Source organism: Dendrobates tinctorius, unplaced genomic scaffold, assembly GCF_039654945.1.
Source record: "Dendrobates tinctorius isolate UK_male_01 unplaced genomic scaffold, ASM3965494v1 ptg000245l, whole genome shotgun sequence".
In the NCBI taxonomy this organism is placed as follows: domain Eukaryota; kingdom Metazoa; phylum Chordata; class Amphibia; order Anura; family Dendrobatidae; genus Dendrobates; species Dendrobates tinctorius.
The window spans coordinates 8,805,645-8,825,000 of record NW_027361912.1 but is presented as its reverse complement, the minus strand read 5'-3'; the positions used below and the strand labels follow the sequence as shown (position 1 = coordinate 8,825,000).

The 19,356-nt window shown below is 44.2% G+C and overlaps 46 non-coding genes across 46 annotated transcripts in view; all 46 read left to right on the top strand.

Moving 5' to 3' along the window:
- The window catches only part of LOC141061209 (U4 spliceosomal RNA), a 141-nt gene extending 63 nt beyond the window's left edge, over nt 1–78 (top strand). Inside the window, exon 1 of the small nuclear RNA XR_012223092.1 lies at nt 1–78. This exon is cut by the window's left edge and continues 63 nt beyond it. This is a non-coding gene — a small nuclear RNA (U4 spliceosomal RNA).
- A 285-nt stretch (nt 79–363) lies between these two features.
- LOC141061198 (U4 spliceosomal RNA) lies at nt 364–504 on the top strand. The gene has a single exon (XR_012223082.1). It is a non-coding gene; the product is annotated as a U4 spliceosomal RNA (small nuclear RNA).
- Nucleotides 505–785: 281 nt separating this feature from the next.
- Nucleotides 786–926, top strand: LOC141062297 (U4 spliceosomal RNA). Its single transcript, XR_012224077.1, has one exon. It is a non-coding gene; the product is annotated as a U4 spliceosomal RNA (small nuclear RNA).
- Nucleotides 927–1,209: 283 nt separating this feature from the next.
- Nucleotides 1,210–1,350, top strand: LOC141063062 (U4 spliceosomal RNA). Its single transcript, XR_012224748.1, has one exon. It is a non-coding gene; the product is annotated as a U4 spliceosomal RNA (small nuclear RNA).
- Nucleotides 1,351–1,633: 283 nt separating this feature from the next.
- On the top strand, nt 1,634–1,774 carry LOC141062866 (U4 spliceosomal RNA). Its single transcript, XR_012224571.1, has one exon. It is a non-coding gene; the product is annotated as a U4 spliceosomal RNA (small nuclear RNA).
- A 281-nt stretch (nt 1,775–2,055) lies between these two features.
- On the top strand, nt 2,056–2,196 carry LOC141061876 (U4 spliceosomal RNA). The gene has a single exon (XR_012223696.1). It is a non-coding gene; the product is annotated as a U4 spliceosomal RNA (small nuclear RNA).
- A 283-nt stretch (nt 2,197–2,479) lies between these two features.
- Nucleotides 2,480–2,620, top strand: LOC141062729 (U4 spliceosomal RNA). Its single transcript, XR_012224468.1, has one exon. It is a non-coding gene; the product is annotated as a U4 spliceosomal RNA (small nuclear RNA).
- A 283-nt stretch (nt 2,621–2,903) lies between these two features.
- LOC141062950 (U4 spliceosomal RNA) lies at nt 2,904–3,044 on the top strand. The gene has a single exon (XR_012224647.1). It is a non-coding gene; the product is annotated as a U4 spliceosomal RNA (small nuclear RNA).
- Nucleotides 3,045–3,329: 285 nt separating this feature from the next.
- Nucleotides 3,330–3,470, top strand: LOC141061336 (U4 spliceosomal RNA). Its single transcript, XR_012223206.1, has one exon. It is a non-coding gene; the product is annotated as a U4 spliceosomal RNA (small nuclear RNA).
- A 283-nt stretch (nt 3,471–3,753) lies between these two features.
- Nucleotides 3,754–3,894, top strand: LOC141060921 (U4 spliceosomal RNA). Its single transcript, XR_012222831.1, has one exon. It is a non-coding gene; the product is annotated as a U4 spliceosomal RNA (small nuclear RNA).
- A 280-nt stretch (nt 3,895–4,174) lies between these two features.
- LOC141061874 (U4 spliceosomal RNA) lies at nt 4,175–4,315 on the top strand. Its single transcript, XR_012223695.1, has one exon. It is a non-coding gene; the product is annotated as a U4 spliceosomal RNA (small nuclear RNA).
- A 283-nt stretch (nt 4,316–4,598) lies between these two features.
- On the top strand, nt 4,599–4,739 carry LOC141062916 (U4 spliceosomal RNA). The gene has a single exon (XR_012224616.1). It is a non-coding gene; the product is annotated as a U4 spliceosomal RNA (small nuclear RNA).
- Nucleotides 4,740–5,022: 283 nt separating this feature from the next.
- Nucleotides 5,023–5,163, top strand: LOC141061955 (U4 spliceosomal RNA). The gene has a single exon (XR_012223768.1). It is a non-coding gene; the product is annotated as a U4 spliceosomal RNA (small nuclear RNA).
- A 285-nt stretch (nt 5,164–5,448) lies between these two features.
- LOC141061120 (U4 spliceosomal RNA) lies at nt 5,449–5,589 on the top strand. Its single transcript, XR_012223012.1, has one exon. It is a non-coding gene; the product is annotated as a U4 spliceosomal RNA (small nuclear RNA).
- Nucleotides 5,590–5,874: 285 nt separating this feature from the next.
- On the top strand, nt 5,875–6,015 carry LOC141063086 (U4 spliceosomal RNA). The gene has a single exon (XR_012224770.1). It is a non-coding gene; the product is annotated as a U4 spliceosomal RNA (small nuclear RNA).
- A 283-nt stretch (nt 6,016–6,298) lies between these two features.
- Nucleotides 6,299–6,439, top strand: LOC141062865 (U4 spliceosomal RNA). The gene has a single exon (XR_012224570.1). It is a non-coding gene; the product is annotated as a U4 spliceosomal RNA (small nuclear RNA).
- Nucleotides 6,440–6,720: 281 nt separating this feature from the next.
- On the top strand, nt 6,721–6,861 carry LOC141061873 (U4 spliceosomal RNA). Its single transcript, XR_012223694.1, has one exon. It is a non-coding gene; the product is annotated as a U4 spliceosomal RNA (small nuclear RNA).
- A 283-nt stretch (nt 6,862–7,144) lies between these two features.
- LOC141061417 (U4 spliceosomal RNA) lies at nt 7,145–7,284 on the top strand. The gene has a single exon (XR_012223280.1). It is a non-coding gene; the product is annotated as a U4 spliceosomal RNA (small nuclear RNA).
- Nucleotides 7,285–7,567: 283 nt separating this feature from the next.
- Nucleotides 7,568–7,708, top strand: LOC141061503 (U4 spliceosomal RNA). Its single transcript, XR_012223358.1, has one exon. It is a non-coding gene; the product is annotated as a U4 spliceosomal RNA (small nuclear RNA).
- Nucleotides 7,709–7,993: 285 nt separating this feature from the next.
- On the top strand, nt 7,994–8,134 carry LOC141061297 (U4 spliceosomal RNA). The gene has a single exon (XR_012223171.1). It is a non-coding gene; the product is annotated as a U4 spliceosomal RNA (small nuclear RNA).
- A 283-nt stretch (nt 8,135–8,417) lies between these two features.
- Nucleotides 8,418–8,558, top strand: LOC141063127 (U4 spliceosomal RNA). Its single transcript, XR_012224807.1, has one exon. It is a non-coding gene; the product is annotated as a U4 spliceosomal RNA (small nuclear RNA).
- A 276-nt stretch (nt 8,559–8,834) lies between these two features.
- Nucleotides 8,835–8,975, top strand: LOC141061872 (U4 spliceosomal RNA). The gene has a single exon (XR_012223693.1). It is a non-coding gene; the product is annotated as a U4 spliceosomal RNA (small nuclear RNA).
- A 283-nt stretch (nt 8,976–9,258) lies between these two features.
- On the top strand, nt 9,259–9,399 carry LOC141061943 (U4 spliceosomal RNA). Its single transcript, XR_012223756.1, has one exon. It is a non-coding gene; the product is annotated as a U4 spliceosomal RNA (small nuclear RNA).
- A 285-nt stretch (nt 9,400–9,684) lies between these two features.
- LOC141061108 (U4 spliceosomal RNA) lies at nt 9,685–9,825 on the top strand. Its single transcript, XR_012223001.1, has one exon. It is a non-coding gene; the product is annotated as a U4 spliceosomal RNA (small nuclear RNA).
- A 285-nt stretch (nt 9,826–10,110) lies between these two features.
- On the top strand, nt 10,111–10,251 carry LOC141060920 (U4 spliceosomal RNA). The gene has a single exon (XR_012222830.1). It is a non-coding gene; the product is annotated as a U4 spliceosomal RNA (small nuclear RNA).
- A 283-nt stretch (nt 10,252–10,534) lies between these two features.
- LOC141062864 (U4 spliceosomal RNA) lies at nt 10,535–10,675 on the top strand. The gene has a single exon (XR_012224569.1). It is a non-coding gene; the product is annotated as a U4 spliceosomal RNA (small nuclear RNA).
- A 281-nt stretch (nt 10,676–10,956) lies between these two features.
- On the top strand, nt 10,957–11,097 carry LOC141061871 (U4 spliceosomal RNA). The gene has a single exon (XR_012223692.1). It is a non-coding gene; the product is annotated as a U4 spliceosomal RNA (small nuclear RNA).
- Nucleotides 11,098–11,382: 285 nt separating this feature from the next.
- On the top strand, nt 11,383–11,523 carry LOC141061337 (U4 spliceosomal RNA). Its single transcript, XR_012223207.1, has one exon. It is a non-coding gene; the product is annotated as a U4 spliceosomal RNA (small nuclear RNA).
- Nucleotides 11,524–11,806: 283 nt separating this feature from the next.
- On the top strand, nt 11,807–11,947 carry LOC141063097 (U4 spliceosomal RNA). The gene has a single exon (XR_012224780.1). It is a non-coding gene; the product is annotated as a U4 spliceosomal RNA (small nuclear RNA).
- A 285-nt stretch (nt 11,948–12,232) lies between these two features.
- On the top strand, nt 12,233–12,373 carry LOC141062306 (U4 spliceosomal RNA). Its single transcript, XR_012224086.1, has one exon. It is a non-coding gene; the product is annotated as a U4 spliceosomal RNA (small nuclear RNA).
- Nucleotides 12,374–12,658: 285 nt separating this feature from the next.
- Nucleotides 12,659–12,799, top strand: LOC141061167 (U4 spliceosomal RNA). The gene has a single exon (XR_012223055.1). It is a non-coding gene; the product is annotated as a U4 spliceosomal RNA (small nuclear RNA).
- Nucleotides 12,800–13,080: 281 nt separating this feature from the next.
- On the top strand, nt 13,081–13,221 carry LOC141061870 (U4 spliceosomal RNA). Its single transcript, XR_012223691.1, has one exon. It is a non-coding gene; the product is annotated as a U4 spliceosomal RNA (small nuclear RNA).
- A 283-nt stretch (nt 13,222–13,504) lies between these two features.
- LOC141062895 (U4 spliceosomal RNA) lies at nt 13,505–13,645 on the top strand. The gene has a single exon (XR_012224597.1). It is a non-coding gene; the product is annotated as a U4 spliceosomal RNA (small nuclear RNA).
- Nucleotides 13,646–13,928: 283 nt separating this feature from the next.
- LOC141061023 (U4 spliceosomal RNA) lies at nt 13,929–14,069 on the top strand. Its single transcript, XR_012222924.1, has one exon. It is a non-coding gene; the product is annotated as a U4 spliceosomal RNA (small nuclear RNA).
- Nucleotides 14,070–14,354: 285 nt separating this feature from the next.
- On the top strand, nt 14,355–14,495 carry LOC141061162 (U4 spliceosomal RNA). Its single transcript, XR_012223050.1, has one exon. It is a non-coding gene; the product is annotated as a U4 spliceosomal RNA (small nuclear RNA).
- Nucleotides 14,496–14,778: 283 nt separating this feature from the next.
- Nucleotides 14,779–14,919, top strand: LOC141062949 (U4 spliceosomal RNA). The gene has a single exon (XR_012224646.1). It is a non-coding gene; the product is annotated as a U4 spliceosomal RNA (small nuclear RNA).
- Nucleotides 14,920–15,204: 285 nt separating this feature from the next.
- Nucleotides 15,205–15,345, top strand: LOC141061296 (U4 spliceosomal RNA). Its single transcript, XR_012223170.1, has one exon. It is a non-coding gene; the product is annotated as a U4 spliceosomal RNA (small nuclear RNA).
- A 283-nt stretch (nt 15,346–15,628) lies between these two features.
- On the top strand, nt 15,629–15,769 carry LOC141061334 (U4 spliceosomal RNA). The gene has a single exon (XR_012223205.1). It is a non-coding gene; the product is annotated as a U4 spliceosomal RNA (small nuclear RNA).
- Nucleotides 15,770–16,050: 281 nt separating this feature from the next.
- On the top strand, nt 16,051–16,191 carry LOC141061945 (U4 spliceosomal RNA). The gene has a single exon (XR_012223758.1). It is a non-coding gene; the product is annotated as a U4 spliceosomal RNA (small nuclear RNA).
- A 283-nt stretch (nt 16,192–16,474) lies between these two features.
- On the top strand, nt 16,475–16,615 carry LOC141060980 (U4 spliceosomal RNA). The gene has a single exon (XR_012222885.1). It is a non-coding gene; the product is annotated as a U4 spliceosomal RNA (small nuclear RNA).
- A 283-nt stretch (nt 16,616–16,898) lies between these two features.
- Nucleotides 16,899–17,039, top strand: LOC141062816 (U4 spliceosomal RNA). Its single transcript, XR_012224526.1, has one exon. It is a non-coding gene; the product is annotated as a U4 spliceosomal RNA (small nuclear RNA).
- Nucleotides 17,040–17,324: 285 nt separating this feature from the next.
- On the top strand, nt 17,325–17,465 carry LOC141063096 (U4 spliceosomal RNA). The gene has a single exon (XR_012224779.1). It is a non-coding gene; the product is annotated as a U4 spliceosomal RNA (small nuclear RNA).
- A 285-nt stretch (nt 17,466–17,750) lies between these two features.
- Nucleotides 17,751–17,891, top strand: LOC141062305 (U4 spliceosomal RNA). Its single transcript, XR_012224085.1, has one exon. It is a non-coding gene; the product is annotated as a U4 spliceosomal RNA (small nuclear RNA).
- A 285-nt stretch (nt 17,892–18,176) lies between these two features.
- On the top strand, nt 18,177–18,317 carry LOC141061166 (U4 spliceosomal RNA). The gene has a single exon (XR_012223054.1). It is a non-coding gene; the product is annotated as a U4 spliceosomal RNA (small nuclear RNA).
- A 281-nt stretch (nt 18,318–18,598) lies between these two features.
- LOC141061869 (U4 spliceosomal RNA) lies at nt 18,599–18,739 on the top strand. The gene has a single exon (XR_012223690.1). It is a non-coding gene; the product is annotated as a U4 spliceosomal RNA (small nuclear RNA).
- Nucleotides 18,740–19,022: 283 nt separating this feature from the next.
- LOC141062894 (U4 spliceosomal RNA) lies at nt 19,023–19,163 on the top strand. The gene has a single exon (XR_012224596.1). It is a non-coding gene; the product is annotated as a U4 spliceosomal RNA (small nuclear RNA).
- The last annotated feature ends 193 nt before the right edge of the window (nt 19,164–19,356 follow it).

Genomic DNA, 19,356 nt, shown 5'->3' with positions numbered 1-19,356 from the left:
GTAAACTTTTCCCAATACCCTGCCATGATGACTTGAAATACAGTCAGCTTTGGCAATTTTTGTTGGTCTCTCAGGAGACTTAATCTATGGTATGCAAATAACAGAGTCTTAGCTCCTCCCAGCGTGGAAGTATAGCCTTGCTTCTCACAGCAATGGATTGATGTTTGTTGCCTGGAGCAGAAGGAGAGAGTGAGGCAATCTGCCTGAAATTGCCAAAAATTTCATCTTAACTGATCCCTTAGAATGTGGAAGCTCAGAATGCCTGGAAGCAGTGTGGGAGGGCTAGTGAGAATTTGTAACTCACCATAGCTTAAACAAGCTCTGCTTTGGACGCAGGAAGGCATTGGTCACAACAGTTCTTTCAACTTTTCGCAGTGGCAATATCTTAGCCCATGAGGTTTAACCGAGGCGTGATTTTTGCTAATTGAAAACTTTTCCCAATACCCCGCCATGATGACTTGAAATACAGTCAGCGTTGGCAATTTTTGTTGGTCTCTCAGGAGACTTAATCTATGGTATGCAAATGACAGTCTTAGGTCCTCCCAGTGTGGAAGAAAAGCCTTGCTTCTCACAGCAATGGATTCATGTTTGTTTCTTGGAGCAGAAGGAGAGAGTGAGGCAATCTGCCTGTAATGGCCAAAAATTTCATCTTAACTGAGCCCTTAGAATGTGTAAGCCAAGGATGCCTGGAAGCAGCGTGGAGGGCTAGTGGTGATTTGTAACTCACCATGGCTTAAAATGTTCTGCCCTGGAAGCGGGAAGCCCTTGGTCACTTCTGTTCTTTCATCTTTGCGCTGTGGCAATATTGTTGCCCATGAGGTTTATCCAAGGCGTGATTATTGCTAATTGAAAACTTTTCCCAATACCCCACCATAATGACTTGGAATACAGTCAGCTTTGGCAATTTTTGTTCGTCTCTCAGGAGACTTAATTCATGGAATGCAAATGACAGTCTTAGCTTCTCCCAGTGTGGAAGAAAAGCCTTGCTTCTCACAGCAATGGATTGATGTTTGTTTCTTGGAGCAGAAGGCGAGAGTGAGGCAATCTGCCTGTAATTGCCAAAAATTACATCTTTCCTGAGCCCTCAGAATGTGGAAGCCCAGGATGCCTGGAAGCAGTGTGGGAGGGCTAGTGAGAATTTGTAACTCACCGTAGCTTAAACAAGCTCTGCTTTGGAAGCAGGAAGGCATTGGTCACAACAGTTCTTTAAACTTTGCGCAGTGGCAATATCGTAGCCTATGAGGTTTAACTGAGGCGTGATTATTGCTAATTGAAAACTTTTCCCAATACCCCGCCATGATGACTTGAAATACAGTCAGCTTTGGCAATTTTTGTTCGTCTCTCAGGAGACTTAATCTATGGTATGTAAATGACAGTCTTAGGTCCTCCCTGTGTGGAAGAAAAGCCTTGCTTCTCACAGCTATGGATTGATGTTTGTTTCTTGGAGCAGAAGGCGAGAGTGAGGCAATCTGCCTGTAATTGCCAAAAATTACATCTTTCCTGAGCCCTCAGAATGTGGAAGCCCAGGATGCCTGGAAGCAGTGTGGGAGGGCTAGTGAGAATTTGTAACTCACCGTAGCTTAAACAAGCTCTGCTTTGGAAGCAATAAGGCATTGGTCACAACATTTCTTTCAACTTTGCGCAGTGGCAATATCTTAGCCCATGAGGTTTAACCGAGGCGTGATTATTGCTAATTGAAAACTTTTCCCAATACCCCGCCATGATGACTTGAAATACAGTCAGCTTTGGCAATTTTTGTTGGTCTCTCAGGAGACTTAATCTATGGTATGCAAATGACAGTCTTAGGTCCTCCCAGTGTGGAAGAAAAGCCTTGCTTCTCACAGCAATGGATTCATGTTTGTTTCTTGGAGCAGAAGGAGAGAGTGAGGCAATCTGCCTGTAATGGCCAAAAATTTCATCTTAACTGAGCCCTTAGAATGTGTAAGCCAAGGATGCCTGGAAGCAGCGTGGAGGGCTAGTGGTGATTTGTAACTCACCATGGCTTAAAATGTTCTGCCCTGGAAGCGGGAAGCCCTTGGTCACTTCTGTTCTTTCATCTTTGCGCTGTGGCAATATTGTTGCCCATGAGGTTTATCCAAGGCGTGATTATTGCTAATTGAAAACTTTTCCCAATACCCCGCCATAATGACTTGGAATACAGTCAGCTTTGGCAATTTTTGTTGGTCTCTCAGGAGACTTAATTCATGGAATGCAAATGACAGTCTTAGCTTCTCCCAGTGTGGAAGAAAAGCCTTGCTTCTCACAGCAATGGATTGATGTTTGTTTCTTGGAGCAGAAGGCGAGAGTGAGGCAATCTGCCTGTAATTGCCAAAAATTACATCTTTCCTGAGCCCTCAGAATGTGGAAGCCCAGGATGCCTGGAAGCAGTGTGGGAGGGCTAGTGAGAATTTGTAACTCACCGTAGCTTAAACAAGCTCTGCTTTGGAAGCAGGAAGGCATTGGTCACAACAGTTCTTTCAACTTAGCGCAGTGGCAATATCGTAGCCTATGAGGTTTAACCGAGGCGTGATTATTGCTAATTGAAAACTTTTCCCAATACCCCGCCATGATGACTTGAAATACAGTCAGCTTTGGCAATTTTTGTTGGTCTCTCAGGAGACTTAATCTATGATATATAAATGACAGTCTTAGGTCCTCCCAGTGTGGAAGAAAAGCCTTGCTTCTCACAGCAATGGATTGATGTTTGTTTCTTGGAGCAGAAGGCGAGAGTGAGGCAATCTGCCTGTAATTGCCAAAAATTACATCTTTCCTGAGCCCTCAGAATGTGGAAGCCCTGGATGCCTGGAAGCAGTGTGGGAGGGCTAGTGAGAATTTGTAACTCACCATAGCTTAAACAAGCTCTGCTTTGGAAGCAGGAAGGCATTGGTCACAACAGTTTTTTCAACTTTGCGCAGTGGCAATATCGTAGCCCATGAGGTTTAACCGAGGCGGGATTATTGCTAGTTGAAAACTTTTCCCAATACCCCGCCATGATGACTTGAAATACAGTCAGCTTTGGCAATTTTTGTTGGTCTCTCAGGAGACTTAATCCATTGTATGCAAATAACAGAGTCTTACCTCCTCCCAGCGTGGAAGAAAAGCCTAGATTCTCACAGCAATGGATTGATGTTTGTTGCCTGAAGCAGAAGGAAAGAGTGAGGCAATCTGCCTGTAATGGCCAAAATTTTCATCTTAACTGAGCCCTTAGAATGTGGAAGCTCAGGATGCCTGGAAGCAGTGTGGAAGGTCTATTGAGAATTTGTAACTCACCGTAGCTTAAACAAGCTCTGATTTGGAAGCGGGAAGGCATTGGTCACAACAGTTCTTTCAACTTTGCGCAGTGACAATATCGTAGCCCATGAGGTTTAACCGAGGCGTGATTATTGCTAATTGAAAACTTCTCCCAATACCCCGCCATGATGACTTGAAATACAGTCAGCTTTGGCAATCTTTGTTGGTCTCTCAGGAGACTTAATCTATGGTATGTAAATGACAGTCTTAGGTCCTCCCTGTGTGGAAGAAAAGCCTTGCTTCTCACAGCTATGGATTGATGTTTGTTTCTTGGAGCAGAAGCCGAGAGTGAGGCAATCTGCCTGTAATTCCCAAAAATTACATCTTTCCTGAGCCCTCAGAATGTGGAAGCCCAGGATGCCTGGAAGCAGTGTGGGAGGGCTAGTGAGAATTTGTAACTCACCGTAGCTTAAACAAGCTCTGCTTTGGAAGCAGGAAGGCATTGGTCACAACATTTCTTTCAACTTTGCGCATTGGCAATATCTTAGCCCATGAGGTTTAACCGAGGCGTGATTATTGCTAATTGAAAACTTTTCCCAATACCCCGCCATGATGACTTGAAATACAGTCAGCTTTGGCAATTTTTGTTGGTCTCTCAGGAGACTTAATCTATGGTATGCAAATGACAGTCTTAGGTCCTCCCAGTGTGGAAAAAAGCCTTGCTTCTCACAGCAATGGATTCATGTTTGTTTCTTGGAGCAGAAGGAGAGAGTGAGGCAATCTGCCTGTAATGGCCAAAAATTTCATCTTAACTGAGCCCTTAGAATGTGTAAGCCAAGGATGCCTGGAAGCAGCGTGGAGGGCTAGTGGTGATTTGTAACTCACCATGGCTTAAAATGTTCTGCCCTGGAAGCGGGAAGCCCTTGGTCACTTCTGTTCTTTCATCTTTGCGCTGTGGCAATATTGTTGCCCATGAGGTTTATCCAAGGCGTGATTATTGCTAATTGAAAACTTTTCCCAATACCCCGCCATAATGACTTGGAATACAGTCAGCTTTGGCAATTTTTGTTGGTCTCTCAGGAGACTTAATTCATGGAATGCAAATGACAGTCTTAGCTTCTCCCAGTGTGGAAGAAAAGCCTTGCTTCTCACAGCAATGGATTGATGTTTGTTTCTTGGAGCAGAAGGTGAGAGTGAGGCAATCTGCCTGTAATTGCCAAAAATTACATCTTTCCTGAGCCCTCAGAATGTGGAAGCCCAGGATGCCTGGAAGCAGTGTGGGAGGGCTAGTGAGAATTTGTAACTCAACGTAGCTTAAACAAGCTCTGCTTTGGAAGCAGGAAGGCATTGGTCACAACATTTCTTTCAACTTTGCGCAGTGGCAATATCTTAGCCCATGAGGTTTAACCGAGGCGTGATTATTGCTAATTGAAAACTTTTCCCAATACCCCGCCATGATGACTTGAATTACAGTCAGCTTTGGCAATTTTTGTTGGTCTCTCAGGAGACTTAATCTATGGTATGCAAATGACAGTCTTAGGTCCTCCCAGTGTGGAAGAAAAGCCTTGCTTCTCACAGCAATGGATTGATGTTTGTTTCTTGGAGCAGAAGGTGAGAGTGAGGCAATCTGCCTGTAATTGCCAAAAATTACATCTTTCCTGAGCCCTCAGAATGTGGAAGCCCAGGATGCCTGGAAGCAGTGTGGGAGGGCTAGTGAGAATTTGTAACTCACCGTAGCTTAAACAAGCTCTGCTTTGAAAGCAGGAAGGCATTGGTCACAACAGTTCTTTCAACTTTGCGCAGTGGCAATATCGTAGCCCATGAGGTTTAACCGAGGCGTGATTATTGCTAATTGAAAACTTTTCCCAATACCCCGCCATGATGACTTGAAATACAGTCAGCTTTGGCAATTTTTGTTGGTCTCTCAGGAGACTTAATCTATGGTATGCAAATAATAGAGTCTTAGCTCCTCCCAGCGTGGAAGAATAGCCTTGCTTCTCACAGCAATGGATTGATGTTTGTTGCCTGGAGCAGAAGGAGAGAGAGAGGCAATCTGCCTGTAATTGCCAAAAATTTCATCTTAACTGAGCCCTTAGAATGTGGAAGCTCAGAATGCCTGGAAGCAGTGTGGGAGGGCTAGTGAGAATTTGTAACTCACCATAGCTTAAACAAGCTCTGCTTTGGAAGCAGGAAGGCATTGGTCACAACAGTTCTTTCAACTTTGCGCAGTGGCAATATCGTAGCCTATGAGGTTTAACCGAGGCGTGATTATTGCTAATTGAAAACTTTTCCCAATACCCCGCCATGATGACTTGAAATACAGTCAGCTTTGGCAATTTTTGTTGGTCTCTCAGGAGACTTAATCCATTGTATGCACATAACAGAGTCTTAGCTCCTCCCAGCGTGGAAGAAAAGCCTTGCTTCTCACAGCAATGGATTGATGTTTGTTTCTTGGAGCAGAAGGTGAGAGTGAGGCAATCTGCCTGTAATTGCCAAAAATTTCATCTTAACTGAGCCCTTAGAATGTGGAAGCTCAGAATGCCTGGAAGCAGTGTGGGAGGGCTAGTGCGAATTTGTAACTCACCATAGCTTAAACAAGCTCTGCTTTGGAAGCAGGAAGGCATTGGTCACAACAGTTCTTTAAACTTTGCGCAGTGGCAATATCGTAGCCTATGAGGTTTAACTGAGGCGTGATTATTGCTAATTGAAAACTTTTCCCAATACCTCGCCATGATGACTTGAAATACAGTCAGCTTTGGCAATTTTTGTTGGTCTCTCAGGAGACTTAATCTATGGTATGTAAATGACAGTCTTAGGTCCTCCCTGTGTGGAAGAAAAGCCTTGCTTCTCACAGCTATGGATTGATGTTTGTTTCTTGGAGCAGAAGGCGAGAGTGAGGCAATCTGCCTGTAATTGCCAAAAATTACATCTTTCCTGAGCCCTCAGAATGTGGAAGCCCAGGATGCCTGGAAGCAGTGTGGGAGGGCTAGTTTGAATTTGTAACTCACCGTAGCTTAAACAAGCTCTGCTTTGGAAGCAGGAAGGCATTGGTCACAACATTTCTTTCAACTTTGCGCAGTGGCAATATCTTAGCCCATGAGGTTTAACCGAGGCGTGATTATTGCTAATTGAAAACTTTTCCCAATACCCCGCCATGATGACTTGAAATACAGTCAGCTTTGGCAATTTTTGTTGGTCTCTCAGGAGACTTAATCTATGGTATGCAAATGACAGTCTTAGGTCCTCCCAGTGTGGAAGAAAAGCCTTGCTTCTCACAGCAATGGATTGATGTTTGTTTCTTGGAGCAGAAGAAGAGAGTGAGGCAATCTGCCTGTAATGGCCAAAAATTTCATCTTAACTGACCCCTTAGAATGTGTAAGCCAAGGATGCCTGGAAGCAGCATGGAGGGCTAGTGGTGATTTGTAACTCACCCTGGCTTAAAATGTTCTGCCCTGGAAGCGGGAAGCCCTTGGTCACTTCTGTTCTTTCATCTTTGCGCTGTGGCAATATTGTTGCCCATGAGGTTTATCCAAGGCGTGATTATTGCTAATTGAAAACTTTTCCCAATACCCCGCCATAATGACTTGGAATACAGTCAGCTTTGGCAATTTTTGTTGGTCTCTCAGGAGACTTAATTCATGGAATGCAAATGACAGTCTTAGCTTCTCCCAGTGTGGAAGAAAAGCCTTGCTTCTCACAGCAATGGATTGATGTTTGTTTCTTGGAGCAGAAGGCGAGAGTGAAGCAATCTGCCTGTAATTGCCAAAAATTACATCTTTCCTGAGCCCTCAGAATGTGGAAGCCCAGGATGCCTGGAAGCAGTGTGGGAGGGCTAGTGAGAATTTGTAACTCACCGTAGCTTAAACAAGCTCTGCTTTGGAAGCAGGAAGGCATTGGTCACAACATTTCTTTCAACTTTGCGCAGTGGCATTATCTTAGCCCATGAGGTTAACCGAGGCGTGATTATTGCTAATTGAAAACTTTTCCCAATACCCCGCCATGATGACTTGAAATACAGTCAGCTTTGGCAATTTTTGTTGGTCTCTCAGGAGACTTAATCTATGATATATAAATGACATTCTTAGGTCCTCCCAGTGTGGAAGAAAAGCCTTGCTTCTCACAGCAATGGATTGATGTTTGTTTCTTGGAGCAGAAGGCGAGAGTGAGGCAATCTGCCTGTAATTGCCAAAAATTACATCTTTCCTGAGCCCTCAGAATGTGGAAGCCCTGGATGCCTGGAAGCAGTGTGGGAGGGCGAGTGAGAATTTGTAACTCACCGTAGCTTAAACAAGCTCTGCTTTGGAAGCAGGAAGGCATTGGTCACAACAGTTTTTTCAACTTTGCGCAGTGGCAATATCGTAGCCCATGAGGTTTAACCGAGTCGGGATTATTGCTAGTTGAAAACTTTTCCCAATACCCCGCCATGATGACTTGAAATACAGTCAGCTTTGGCAATTTTTGTTTGTCTCTCAGGAGACTTAATCCATTGTATGCAAATAACAGAGTCTTACCTCCTCCCAGCGTGGAAGAAAAGCCTAGATTCTCACAGCAATGGATTGATGTTTGTTGCCTGAAGCAGAAGGAAAGAGTGAGGCAATCTGCCTGTAATGGCCAAAAATTTCATCTTAACTGAGCCCTTAGAATGTGGAAGCTCAGGATGCCTGGAAGCAGTGTGGAAGGTCTATTGAGAATTTGTAACTCACCGTAGCTTAAACAAGCTCTGATTTGGAAGCGGGAAGGCATTGGTCACAACAGTTCTTTCAACTTTGCGCAGTGACAATATCGTAGCCCATGAGGTTTAACCGAGGCGTGATTATTGCTAATTGAAAACTTTTCCCAATACCCCGCCATGATGACTTGAAATACAGTCAGCTTTGGCAATCTTTGTTGGTCTCTCAGGAGACTTAATCTATGGTATGCAAATGACAGTCTTAGGTCCTCCCAGTGTGGAAGAAAAGCCTTGCTTCTCACAGCAATGGATTGATGTTTGTTTCTTGGAGCAGAAGGAGAGAGTGAGGCAATCTGCCTGTAATGGCCAAAAATTTCATCTTAACTGAGCCCTTAGAATGTGGAAGCTCAGGATGCCTGGAAGCAGTGTGGAAGGGCTATTGAGAATTTGTAACTCACCGTAGCTTAAACAAGCTCTGATTTGGAAGCGGGAAGGCATTGGTCACAACAGTTCTTTCAACTTTGCGCAGTGACAATATCGTAGCCCATGAGGTTTAACCGAGGCGTGATTATTGCTAATTGAAAACTTTTCCCAATACCCCGCCATGATGACTTGAAATACAGTCAGCTTTGGCAATTTTTGTTGGTCTCTCAGGAGACTTTATCTATGGTATGTAAATGACAGTCTTAGGTTCTCCCAGTGTGGAAGAAAAGCCTTGCTTCTCACAGCAATGATGTTTGTTTCTTGGAGCAGAAGGCGAGAGTGAGGCAATCTGCCTGTAACTGCCATAAATTACATCTTAACTGAACCCTTAGAATGTGTAAGCCAAGGATGCCTGGAAGCAGCGTGGAGGGCTAGTGGTGATTTGTAACTCACCATGGCTTAAAATGTTCTGCCCTGGAAGCGGGAAGCCCTTGGTCACTTCTGTTCTTTCATCTTTGCGCTGTGGCAATATTGTTGCCCATGAGGTTTATCCAAGGCGTGATTATTGCTAATTGAAAACTTTTCCCAATACCCCGCCATAATGACTTGGAATACAGTCAGCTTTGGCAATTTTTGTTGGTCTCTCAGGAGACTTAATTCATGGAATGCAAATGACAGTCTTAGCTTCTCCCAGTGTGGAAGAAAAGCCTTGCTTCTCACAGCAATGGATTGATGTTTGTTTCTTGGAGCAGAAGGCGAGAGTGAGGCAATCTGCCTGTAATTGCCAAAAATTACATCTTTCCTGAGCCCTCAGAATGTGGAAGCCCAGGATGCCTGGAAGCAGTGTGGGAGGGCTAGTGAGAATTTGTAACTCACCGTAGCTTAAACAAGCTCTGCTTTGAAAGCAGGAAGGCATTGGTCACAACAGTTCTTTCAACTTTGCGCAGTGGCAATATCGTAGCCCATGAGGTTTAACCGAGGCGTGATTATTGCTAATTGAAAACTTTTCCCAATACCCCGCCATGATGACTTGAAATACAGTCAGCTTTGGCAATTTTTGTTGGTCTCTCAGGAGACTTAATCTATGGTATGCAAATAACAGAGTCTTAGCTCCTCCCAGCGTGGAAGTATAGCCTTGCTTCTCACAGCAATGGATTGATGTTTGTTGCCTGGAGCAGAAGGAGAGAGTGAGGCAATCTGCCTGTAATTGCCAAAAATTTCATCTTAACTGATCCCTTAGAATGTGGAAGCTCAGAATGCCTGGAAGCAGTGTGGGAGGGCTAGTGAGAATTTGTAACTCACCATAGCTTAAACAAGCTCTGCTTTGGACGCAGGAAGGCATTGGTCACAACAGTTCTTTCAACTTTGCGCAGTGGCAATATCGTAGCCTATGAGGTTTAACCGAGGCGTGATTATTGCTAATTGAAAACTTTTCCCAATACCCCGCCATGATGACTTGAAATACAGTCAGCTTTGGCAATTTTTGTTGGTCTCTCAGGAGACTTAATCCATTGTATGCAAATAACAGAGTCTTAGCTCCTCCCAGCGTGGAAGAAAAGCCTTGCTTCTCACAGCAATGGATTGATGTTTGTTTCTTGGAGCAGAAGGAGAGAGTGAGGCAATCTGCCTGTAATTGCCAAAAATTTCATCTTAACTGAGCCCTTAGAATGTGGAAGCTCAGAATGCCTGGAAGCAGTGTGGGAGGGCTAGTGAGAATTTGTAACTCACCATAGCTTAAACAAGCTCTGCTTTGGAAGCAGGAAGGCATTGGTCACAACAGTTCTTTAAACTTTGCGCAGTGGCAATATCATAGTCTATGAGGTTTAACTGAGGCGTGATTATTGCTAATTGAAAACTTTTCCCAATACCCCGCCATGATGACTTGAAATACAGTCAGCTTTGGCAATTTTTGTTGGTCTCTCAGGAGACTTAATCTATGGTATGTAAATGACAGTCTTAGGTCCTCCCTGTGTGGAAGAAAAGCCTTGCTTCTCACAGCTATGGATTGATGTTTGTTTCTTGGAGCAGAAGGCGAGAGTGAGGCAATCTGCCTGTATTTGCCAAAAATTGCATCTTTTCTGAGCCCTCAGAATGTGGAAGCCCAGGATGCCTAGAAGCAGTGTGGGAGGGCTAGTGAGAATTTGTAACTCACCGTAGCTTAAACAAGCTCTGCTTTGGAAGCAGGAAGGCATTGGTCACAACATTTCTTTCAACTTTGCGCAGTGGCAATATCTTAGCCCATGAGGTTTAACCGAGGCGTGATTATTGCTAATTGAAAACTTTTCCCAATACCCCGCCATGATGACTTGAAATACAGTCAGCTTTGGCAATTTTTGTTGGTCTCTCAGGAGACTTAATCTATGGTATGCAAATGACAGTCTTAGGTCCTCCCAGTGTGGAAGAAAAGCCTTGCTTCTCACAGCAATGGATTCATGTTTGTTTCTTGGAGCAGAAGGAGAGAGTGAGGCAATCTGCCTGTAATGGCCAAAAATTTCATCTTAACTGAGCCCTTAGAATTTGTAAGCCAAGGATGCCTGGAAGCAGCGTGGAGGGCTAGTGGTGATTTGTAACTCACCATGGCTTAAAATGTTCTGCCCTGGAAGCGGGAAGCCCTTGGTCACTTCTGTTCTTTCATCTTTGCGCTGTGGCAATATTGTTGCCCATGAGGTTTATCCAAGGCGTGATTATTGCTAATTGAAAACTTTTCCCAATACCCCGCCATAATGACTTGGAATACAGTCAGCTTTGGCAATTTTTGTTGGTCTCTCAGGAGACTTAATCCATTGTATGCAAATAACAGAGTCTTAGCTCCTCCCAGCATGGAAGAAAAGCCTTGCTTCTCACAGCAATGGATTGATGTTTGTTTCCTGGAGCAGAAGGAGAGAGTAAGGCAATCTGTCTTTAATTGCCAAAAATTACATCTTTCCTGAGCCCTCAGAATGTGGAAGCCCAGGATGCCTGGAAGCAGTGTGGGAGGGCTAGTGAGAATTTGTAACTCACCGTAGCTTAAACAAGCTCTGATTTGGAAGCGGGAAGGCATTGGTCACAACAGTTCTTTCAACTTTGTGCAGTGACAATATCGTAGCCCATGAGGTTTAACTGAGGCGTGATTATTGCTAATTGAAAACTTTTCCCAATCCCCCGCCATGATGACTTGAAATACAGTCAGCTTTGGCAATTTTTGTTGGTCTCTCAGGAGACTTAAACTATGGTATGCAAATGGCAGTCTTAGGTCCTCCCAGTGTGGAAGCAAAGCCTTGCTTCTCACAGCAATGGATTGATGTTTGTTTCTTGGAGCAGTAGGCGAGAGTGAGGCAATCTGCCTGTAATTGCCAAAAATTACATCTTTCCTGAGCCCTCAGAATGTGGAAGCCCAGGATGCCTGGAAGCAGTGTGGGAGGGCTAGTGAGAATTTGTAACTCACCGTAGCTTAAACAAGCTCTGCTTTGAAAGCAGGAAGGCATTGGTCACAACAGTTCTTTCAACTTTGCGCAGTGGCAATATCGTAGCCCATGAGGTTTAACCGAGGCGTGATTATTGCTAATTGAAAACTTTTCCAAATACCCCGCCGTGATGACTTGAAATACAGTCAGCTTTGGCAATTTTTGTTGGTCTCTCAGGAGACTTAATCTATGGTATGCAAATAGCAGAGTCTTAGCTCCTCCCAGCGTGGAAGAATAGCCTTGCTTCTCACAGCAATGGATTGATGTTTGTTGCCTGGAGCAGAAGGAGAGAGTGAGGCAATCTGCCTGTAATTGCCAAAAATTTCATCTTAACTGAGCCCTTAGAATGTGGAAGCTCAGAATGCCTGGAAGCAGTGTGGGAGGGCTAGTGAGAATTTGTAACTCACCATAGCTTAAACAAGCTCTGCTTTGGACGCAGGAAGGCATTGGTCACAACAGTTCTTTCAACTTTGCGCAGTGGCAATATCGTAGCGTATGAGTTTTAACCGAGGTGTGATTATTGCTAATTGAAAACTTTTCCCAATACCCCGCCATGATGACTTGAAATACAGTCAGCTTTGGCAATTTTTGTTGGTCTCTCAGGAGACTTAATCCATTGTATGCAAATAACAGAGTCTTAGCTCCTTCCAGCGTGGAAGAAAAGCCTTGCTTCTCACAGCAATGGATTGATGTTTGTTGCCTGGAGCAGAAGGAGAGAGTGAGGCAATCTGCCTGTAATTGCCAAAAATTTCATCTTAACTGAGCCCTTAGAATGTGGAAGCTCAGAATGCCTGGAAGCAGTGTGGGAGGGCTAGTGAGAATTTGTAACTCACCATAGCTTAAACAAGCTCTGCTTTGGAAGCAGGAAGGCATTGGTCACAACAGTTCTTTCAACTTTGCGCAGTGGCAATATCGTAGCCTATGAGGTTTAACCGAGGCGTGATTATTGCTAATTAAAAACTTTTCCCAATACCCCGCCATGATGATTTGAAATACAGTCAGCTTTGGCAATTTTTGTTGGTCTCTCAGGAGACTTAATCTATGGTATGTAAATGACAGTCTTAGGTTCTCCCAGTGTGGAAGAAAAGCCTTGCTTCTCACAGCGATGGATTGATGTTTGTTTCTTGGAGCAGAAGGCGAGAGTGAGGCAATCTGCCTGTAATTGCCAAAAATTACATCTTAACTGAACCCTTAGAATGTGTAAGCCAAGGATGCCTGGAAGCAGCGTGGAGGGCTAGTGGTGATTTGTAACTCACCATGGCTTAAAATGTTCTGCCCTGGAAGCGGGAAGCCCTTGGTCACTTCTGTTCTTTCATCTTTGCGCTGTGGCAATATTGTTGCCCATGAGGTTTATCCAAGGCGTGATTATTGCTAATTGAAAACTTTTCCCAATACCCCGCCATAATGACTTGGAATACAGTCAGCTTTGGCAATTTTTGTTGGTCTCTCAGGAGACTTAATTCATGGAATGCAAATGACAGTCTTAGGTCCTCCCAGTGTGGAAGAAAAGCCTTGCTTCTCACAGCAATGGATTGATGTTTGTTTCTTGGAGCAGAAGGAGAGAGTGAGGCAATCTGCCTGTAATGGCCAAAAATTTCATCTTAACTGAGCCCTTAGAATGTGGAAGCTCAGGATGCCTGGAAGCAGTGTGGAAGGGCTATTGAGAATTTGTAACTCACCGTAGCTTAAACAAGCTCTGATTTGGAAGCGGGAAGGCATTGGTCACAACAGTTCTTTCAACTTTGTGCAGTGACAATATCATAGCCCATGAGGTTTAACCGAGGCGTGATTATTGCTAATTGAAAACTTTTCCCAATACCCCGCCATGATGACTTGAAATACAGTCAGCTTTGGCAATTTTTGTTGGTCTCTCAGGAGACTTAATCAATGGTATGCAAATGACAGTCTTAGGTCCTCCCAGTGTGGAAGAAAAGCCTTGCTTCTCACAGCAATGGATTGATGTTTGTTTCTTGGAGCAGAAGGCGAGAGTGAGGCAATCTGCCTGTAATTGCCAAAAATTACATCTTTCCTGAGCCCTCAGAATGTGGAAGCCCAGGATGCCTGGAAGCAGTTTGGGAGGGCTAGTGAGAATTTGTAACTCACCGTAGCTTAAACAAGCTCTGCTTTGAAAGCAGGAAGGCATTGGTCACAACAGTTCTTTCAACTTTGCGCAGTGGCAATATCGTATCCCATGAGGTTTAACCGAGGCGTGATTATTGCTAATTGAAAACTTTTCCCAATACCCCGCCATGATGACTTGAAATACAGTCAGCTTTGGCAATTTTTGTTGGTCTCTCAGGAGACTTAATCTATGGTATGCAAATAACAGAGTCTTAGCTCCTCCCAGCGTGGAAGAATAGCCTTGCTTTTAACAGCAATGGATTGATGTTTGTTGCCTGGAGCAGAAGGAAAGAGTGAGGCAATCTGCCTGTAATTGCCAAAAATTTCATCTTAACTGAGCCCTTAGAATGTGGAAGCTCAGAATGCCTGGAAGCAGTGTGGGAGGGCTAGTGAGAATTTGTAACTCACCATAGCTTAAACAAGCTCTGCTTTGGAAGCAGGAAGGCATTGGTCACAACAGTTCTTTCAACTTTGCGCAGTGGCAATATCGTAGACTATGAGGTTTAACCGAGGCGTGATTATTGCTAATTGAAAACTTTTCCCAATACCCCGCCATGATGACTTGAAATACAGTCAGCTTTGGCAATTTTTGTTGGTCTCTCAGGAGACTTAATCTATGATATATAAATGACAGTCTTAGGTCCTCCCAGTGTGGAAGAAAAGCCTTGCTTCTCACAGCAATGGATTGATGTTTGTTTCTTGGAGCAGAAGGCGAGAGTGAGGCAATCTGCCTGTAATTGCCAAAAATTACATCTTTCCTGAGCCCTCAGAATGTGGAAGCCCTGGATGCCTGGAAGCAGTGTGGGAGGGCTAGTGAGAATTTGTAACTCACCGTAGCTTAAACAAGCTCTGCTTTGGAAGCAGGAAGGCATTGGTCACAACAGTTTTTTCAACTTTGCGCAGTGGCAATATCGTAGCCCATGAGGTTTAACCGAGGCGGGATTATTGCTAGTTGAAAACTTTTCCCAATACCCCGCCATGATGACTTGAAATACAGTCAGCTTTGGCAATTTTTGTTGGTCTCTCAGGAGACTTAATCCATTGTATGCAAATAACAGAGTCTTACCTCCTCCCAGCGTGGAAGAAAAGCCTAGATTCTCACAGCAATGGATTGATGTTTGTTGCCTGAAGCAGAAGGAAAGAGTGAGGCAATCTGCCTGTAATGGCCAAAAATTTCATCTTAACTGAGCCCTTAGAATGTGGAAGCTCAGGATGCCTGGAAGCAGTGTGGAAGGTCTATTGAGAATTTGTAACTCACCGTAGCTTAAACAAGCTCTGATTTGGAAGCGGGAAGGCATTGGTCACAACAGTTCTTTCAACTTTGCGCAGTGACAATATCGTAGCCCATGAGGTTTAACCGAGGCGTGATTATTGCTAATTGAAAACTTTTCCCAATACCCCGCCATGATGACTTGAAATACAGTCAGCTTTGGCAATCTTTGTTGGTCTCTCAGGAGACTTAATCTATGGTATGCAAATGACAGTCTTAGGTCCTCCCAGTGTGGAAGAAAAGCCTTGCTTCTCACAGCAATGGATTGATGTTTGTTTCTTGGAGCAGAAGGAGAGAGTGAGGCAATCTGCCTGTAATGGCCAAAAATTTCATCTTAACTGAGCCCTTAGAATGTGGAAGCTCAGGATGCCTGGAAGCAGTGTGGAAGGGCTATTGAGAATTTGTAACTCACCGTAGCTTAAACAAGCTCTGATTTGGAAGCGGGAAGGCATTGGTCACAACAGTTCTTTCAACTTTGCGCAGTGACAATATCGTAGCCCATGAGGTTTAACCGAGGCGTGATTATTGCTAATTAAAAACTTTTCCCAATACCCCGCCATGATGACTTGAAATACAGTCAGCTTTGGCAATTTTTGTTGGTCTCTCAGGAGACTTAATCTATGGTATGTAAATGACAGTCTTAGGTTCTCCCAGTGTGGAAGAAAAGCCTTGCTTCTCACAGCAATGGATTGATGTTTGTTTCTTGGAGCAGAAGGCGAGAGTGAGGCAATCTGCCTGTAATTGCCAAAAATTACATCTTAGCTGAACCCTTCGAATGTGTAAGCCAAGGATGCCTGGAAGCAGCGTGGAGGGCTAGTGGTGATTTGTAACTCACCATGGCTTAAAATGTTCTGCCCTGGAAGCGGGAAGCCCTTGGTCACTTCTGTTCTTTCATCTTTGCGCTGTGGCAATATTGTTGCCCATGAGGTTTATCCAAGGCGTGATTATTGCTAATTGAAAACTTTTCCCAATACCCCGCCATAATGACTTGGATTACAGTCAGCTTTGGCAATTTTTGTTGGTCTCTCAGGAGACTTAATTCATGGAATGCAAATGACAGTCTTAGCTTCTCCCAGTGTGGAAGAAAAGCCTTGCTTCTCACAGCAATGGATTGATGTTTGTTTCTTGGAGCAGAAGGCGAGAGTGAGGCAATCTGCCTGTAATTGCCAAAAATTACATCTTTCCTGAGCCCTCAGAATGTGGAAGCCCAGGATGCCTGGAAGCAGTGTGGGAGGGCTAGTGAGAATTTGTAACTCACCGTAGCTTAAACAAGCTCTGATTTGGAAGCGGGAAGGCATTGGTCACAACAGTTCTTTCAACTTTGTGCAGTGACAATATCGTAGCCCATGAGGTTTAACCGAGGCGTGATTATTGCTAATTGAAAACTTTTCCCAATCCCCCGCCATGATGACTTGAAATACAGTCAGCTTTGGCAATTTTTGTTGGTCTCTCAGGAGACTTAAACTATGGTATGCAAATGGCAGTCTTAGGTCCTCCCAGTGTGGAAGCAAAGCCTTGCTTCTCACAGCAATGGATTGATGTTTGTTTCTTGGAGCAGTAGGCGAGAGTGAGGCAATCTGCCTGTAATTGCCAAAAATTACATCTTTCCTGAGCCCTCAGAATGTGGAAGCCCAGGATGCCTGGAAGCAGTGTGGGAGGGCTAGTGAGAATTTGTAACTCACCGTAGCTTAAACAAGCTCTGCTTTGAAAGCAGGAAGGCATTGGTCACAACAGTTCTTTCAACTTTGCGCAGTGGCAATATCGTAGCCCATGAGGTTTAACCGAGGCGTGATTATTGCTAATTGAAAACTTTTCCCAATACCCCGCCGTGATGACTTGAAATACAGTCAGCTTTGGCAATTTTTGTTGGTCTCTCAGGAGACTTAATCTATGGTATGCAAATAACAGAGTCTTAGCTCCTCCCAGCATGGAAGAATAGCCTTGCTTCTCACAGCAATGGATTGATGTTTGTTGCCTGGAGCAGAAGGAGAGAGTGAGGCAATCTGCCTGTAATTGTCAAAAATTTCATCTTAACTGAGCCCTTAGAATGTGGAAGCTCAGAATGCCTGGAAGCAGTGTGGGAGGGCTAGTGAGAATTTGTAACTCACCATAGCTTAAACAAGCTCTGCTTTGGACGCAGGAAGGCATTGGTCACAACAGTTCTTTCAACTTTGCGCAGTGGCAATATCGTAGCCCATGAGGTTTAACCGAGGCGTGATTATTGCTAATTGAAAACTTTTCCAAATACCCCGCCGTGATGACTTGAAATACAGTCAGCTTTGGCAATTTTTGTTGGTCTCTCAGGAGACTTAATCTATGGTATGCAAATAGCAGAGTCTTAGCTCCTCCCAGCGTGGAAGAATAGCCTTGCTTCTCACAGCAATGGATTGATGTTTGTTGCCTGGAGCAGAAGGAGAGAGTGAGGCAATCTGCCTGTAATTGCCAAAAATTTCATCTTAACTGAGCCCTTAGAATGTGGAAGCTCAGAATGCCTGGAAGCAGTGTGGGAGGGCTAGTGAGAATTTGTAACTCACCATAGCTTAAACAAGCTCTGCTTTGGACGCAGGAAGGCATTGGTCACAACAGTTCTTTCAACTTTGCGCAGTGGCAATATCGTAGCGTATGAGTTTTAACCGAGGTGTGATTATTGCTAATTGAAAACTTTTCCCAATACCCCGCCATGATGACTTGAAATACAGTCAGCTTTGGCAATTTTTGTTGGTCTCTCAGGAGACTTAATCCATTGTATGCAAATAACAGAGTCTTAGCTCCTTCCAGCGTGGAAGAAAAGCCTTGCTTCTCACAGCAATGGATTGATGTTTGTTGCCTGGAGCAGAAGGAGAGAGTGAGGCAATCTGCCTGTAATTGCCAAAAATTTCATCTTAACTGAGCCCTTAGAATGTGGAAGCTCAGAATGCCTGGAAGCAGTGTGGGAGGGCTAGTGAGAATTTGTAACTCACCATAGCTTAAACAAGCTCTGCTTTGGAAGCAGGAAGGCATTGGTCACAACAGTTCTTTCAACTTTGCGCAGTGGCAATATCGTAGCCTATGAGGTTTAACCGAGGCGTGATTATTGCTAATTAAAAACTTTTCCCAATACCCCGCCATGATGATTTGAAATACAGTCAGCTTTGGCAATTTTTGTTGGTCTCTCAGGAGACTTAATCTATGGTATGTAAATGACAGTCTTAGGTTCTCCCAGTGTGGAAGAAAAGCCTTGCTTCTCACAGCGATGGATTGATGTTTGTTTCTTGGAGCAGAAGGCGAGAGTGAGGCAATCTGCCTGTAATTGCCAAAAATTACATCTTAACTGAACCCTTAGAATGTGTAAGCCAAGGATGCCTGGAAGCAGCGTGGAGGGCTAGTGGTGATTTGTAACTCACCATGGCTTAAAATGTTCTGCCCTGGAAGCGGGAAGCCCTTGGTCACTTCTGTTCTTTCATCTTTGCGCTGTGGCAATATTGTTGCCCATGAGGTTTATCCAAGGCGTGATTATTGCTAATTGAAAACTTTTCCCAATACCCCGCCATAATGACTTGGAATACAGTCAGCTTTGGCAATTTTTGTTGGTCTCTCAGGAGACTTAATTCATGGAATGCAAATGACAGTCTTAGGTCCTCCCAGTGTGGAAGAAAAGCCTTGCTTCTCACAGCAATGGATTGATGTTTGTTTCTTGGAGCAGAAGGAGAGAGTGAGGCAATCTGCCTGTAATGGCCAAAAATTTCATCTTAACTGAGCCCTTAGAATGTGGAAGCTCAGGATGCCTGGAAGCAGTGTGGAAGGGCTATTGAGAATTTGTAACTCACCGTAGCTTAAACAAGCTCTGATTTGGAAGCGGGAAGGCATTGGTCACAACAGTTCTTTCAACTTTGTGCAGTGACAATATCATAGCCCATGAGGTTTAACCGAGGCGTGATTATTGCTAATTGAAAACTTTTCCCAATACCCCGCCATGATGACTTGAAATACAGTCAGCTTTGGCAATTTTTGTTGGTCTCTCAGGAGACTTAATCAATGGTATGCAAATGACAGTCTTAGGTCCTCCCAGTGTGGAAGAAAAGCCTTGCTTCTCACAGCAATGGATTGATGTTTGTTTCTTGGAGCAGAAGGCGAGAGTGAGGCAATCTGCCTGTAATTGCCAAAAATTACATCTTTCCTGAGCCCTCAGAATGTGGAAGCCCAGGATGCCTGGAAGCAGT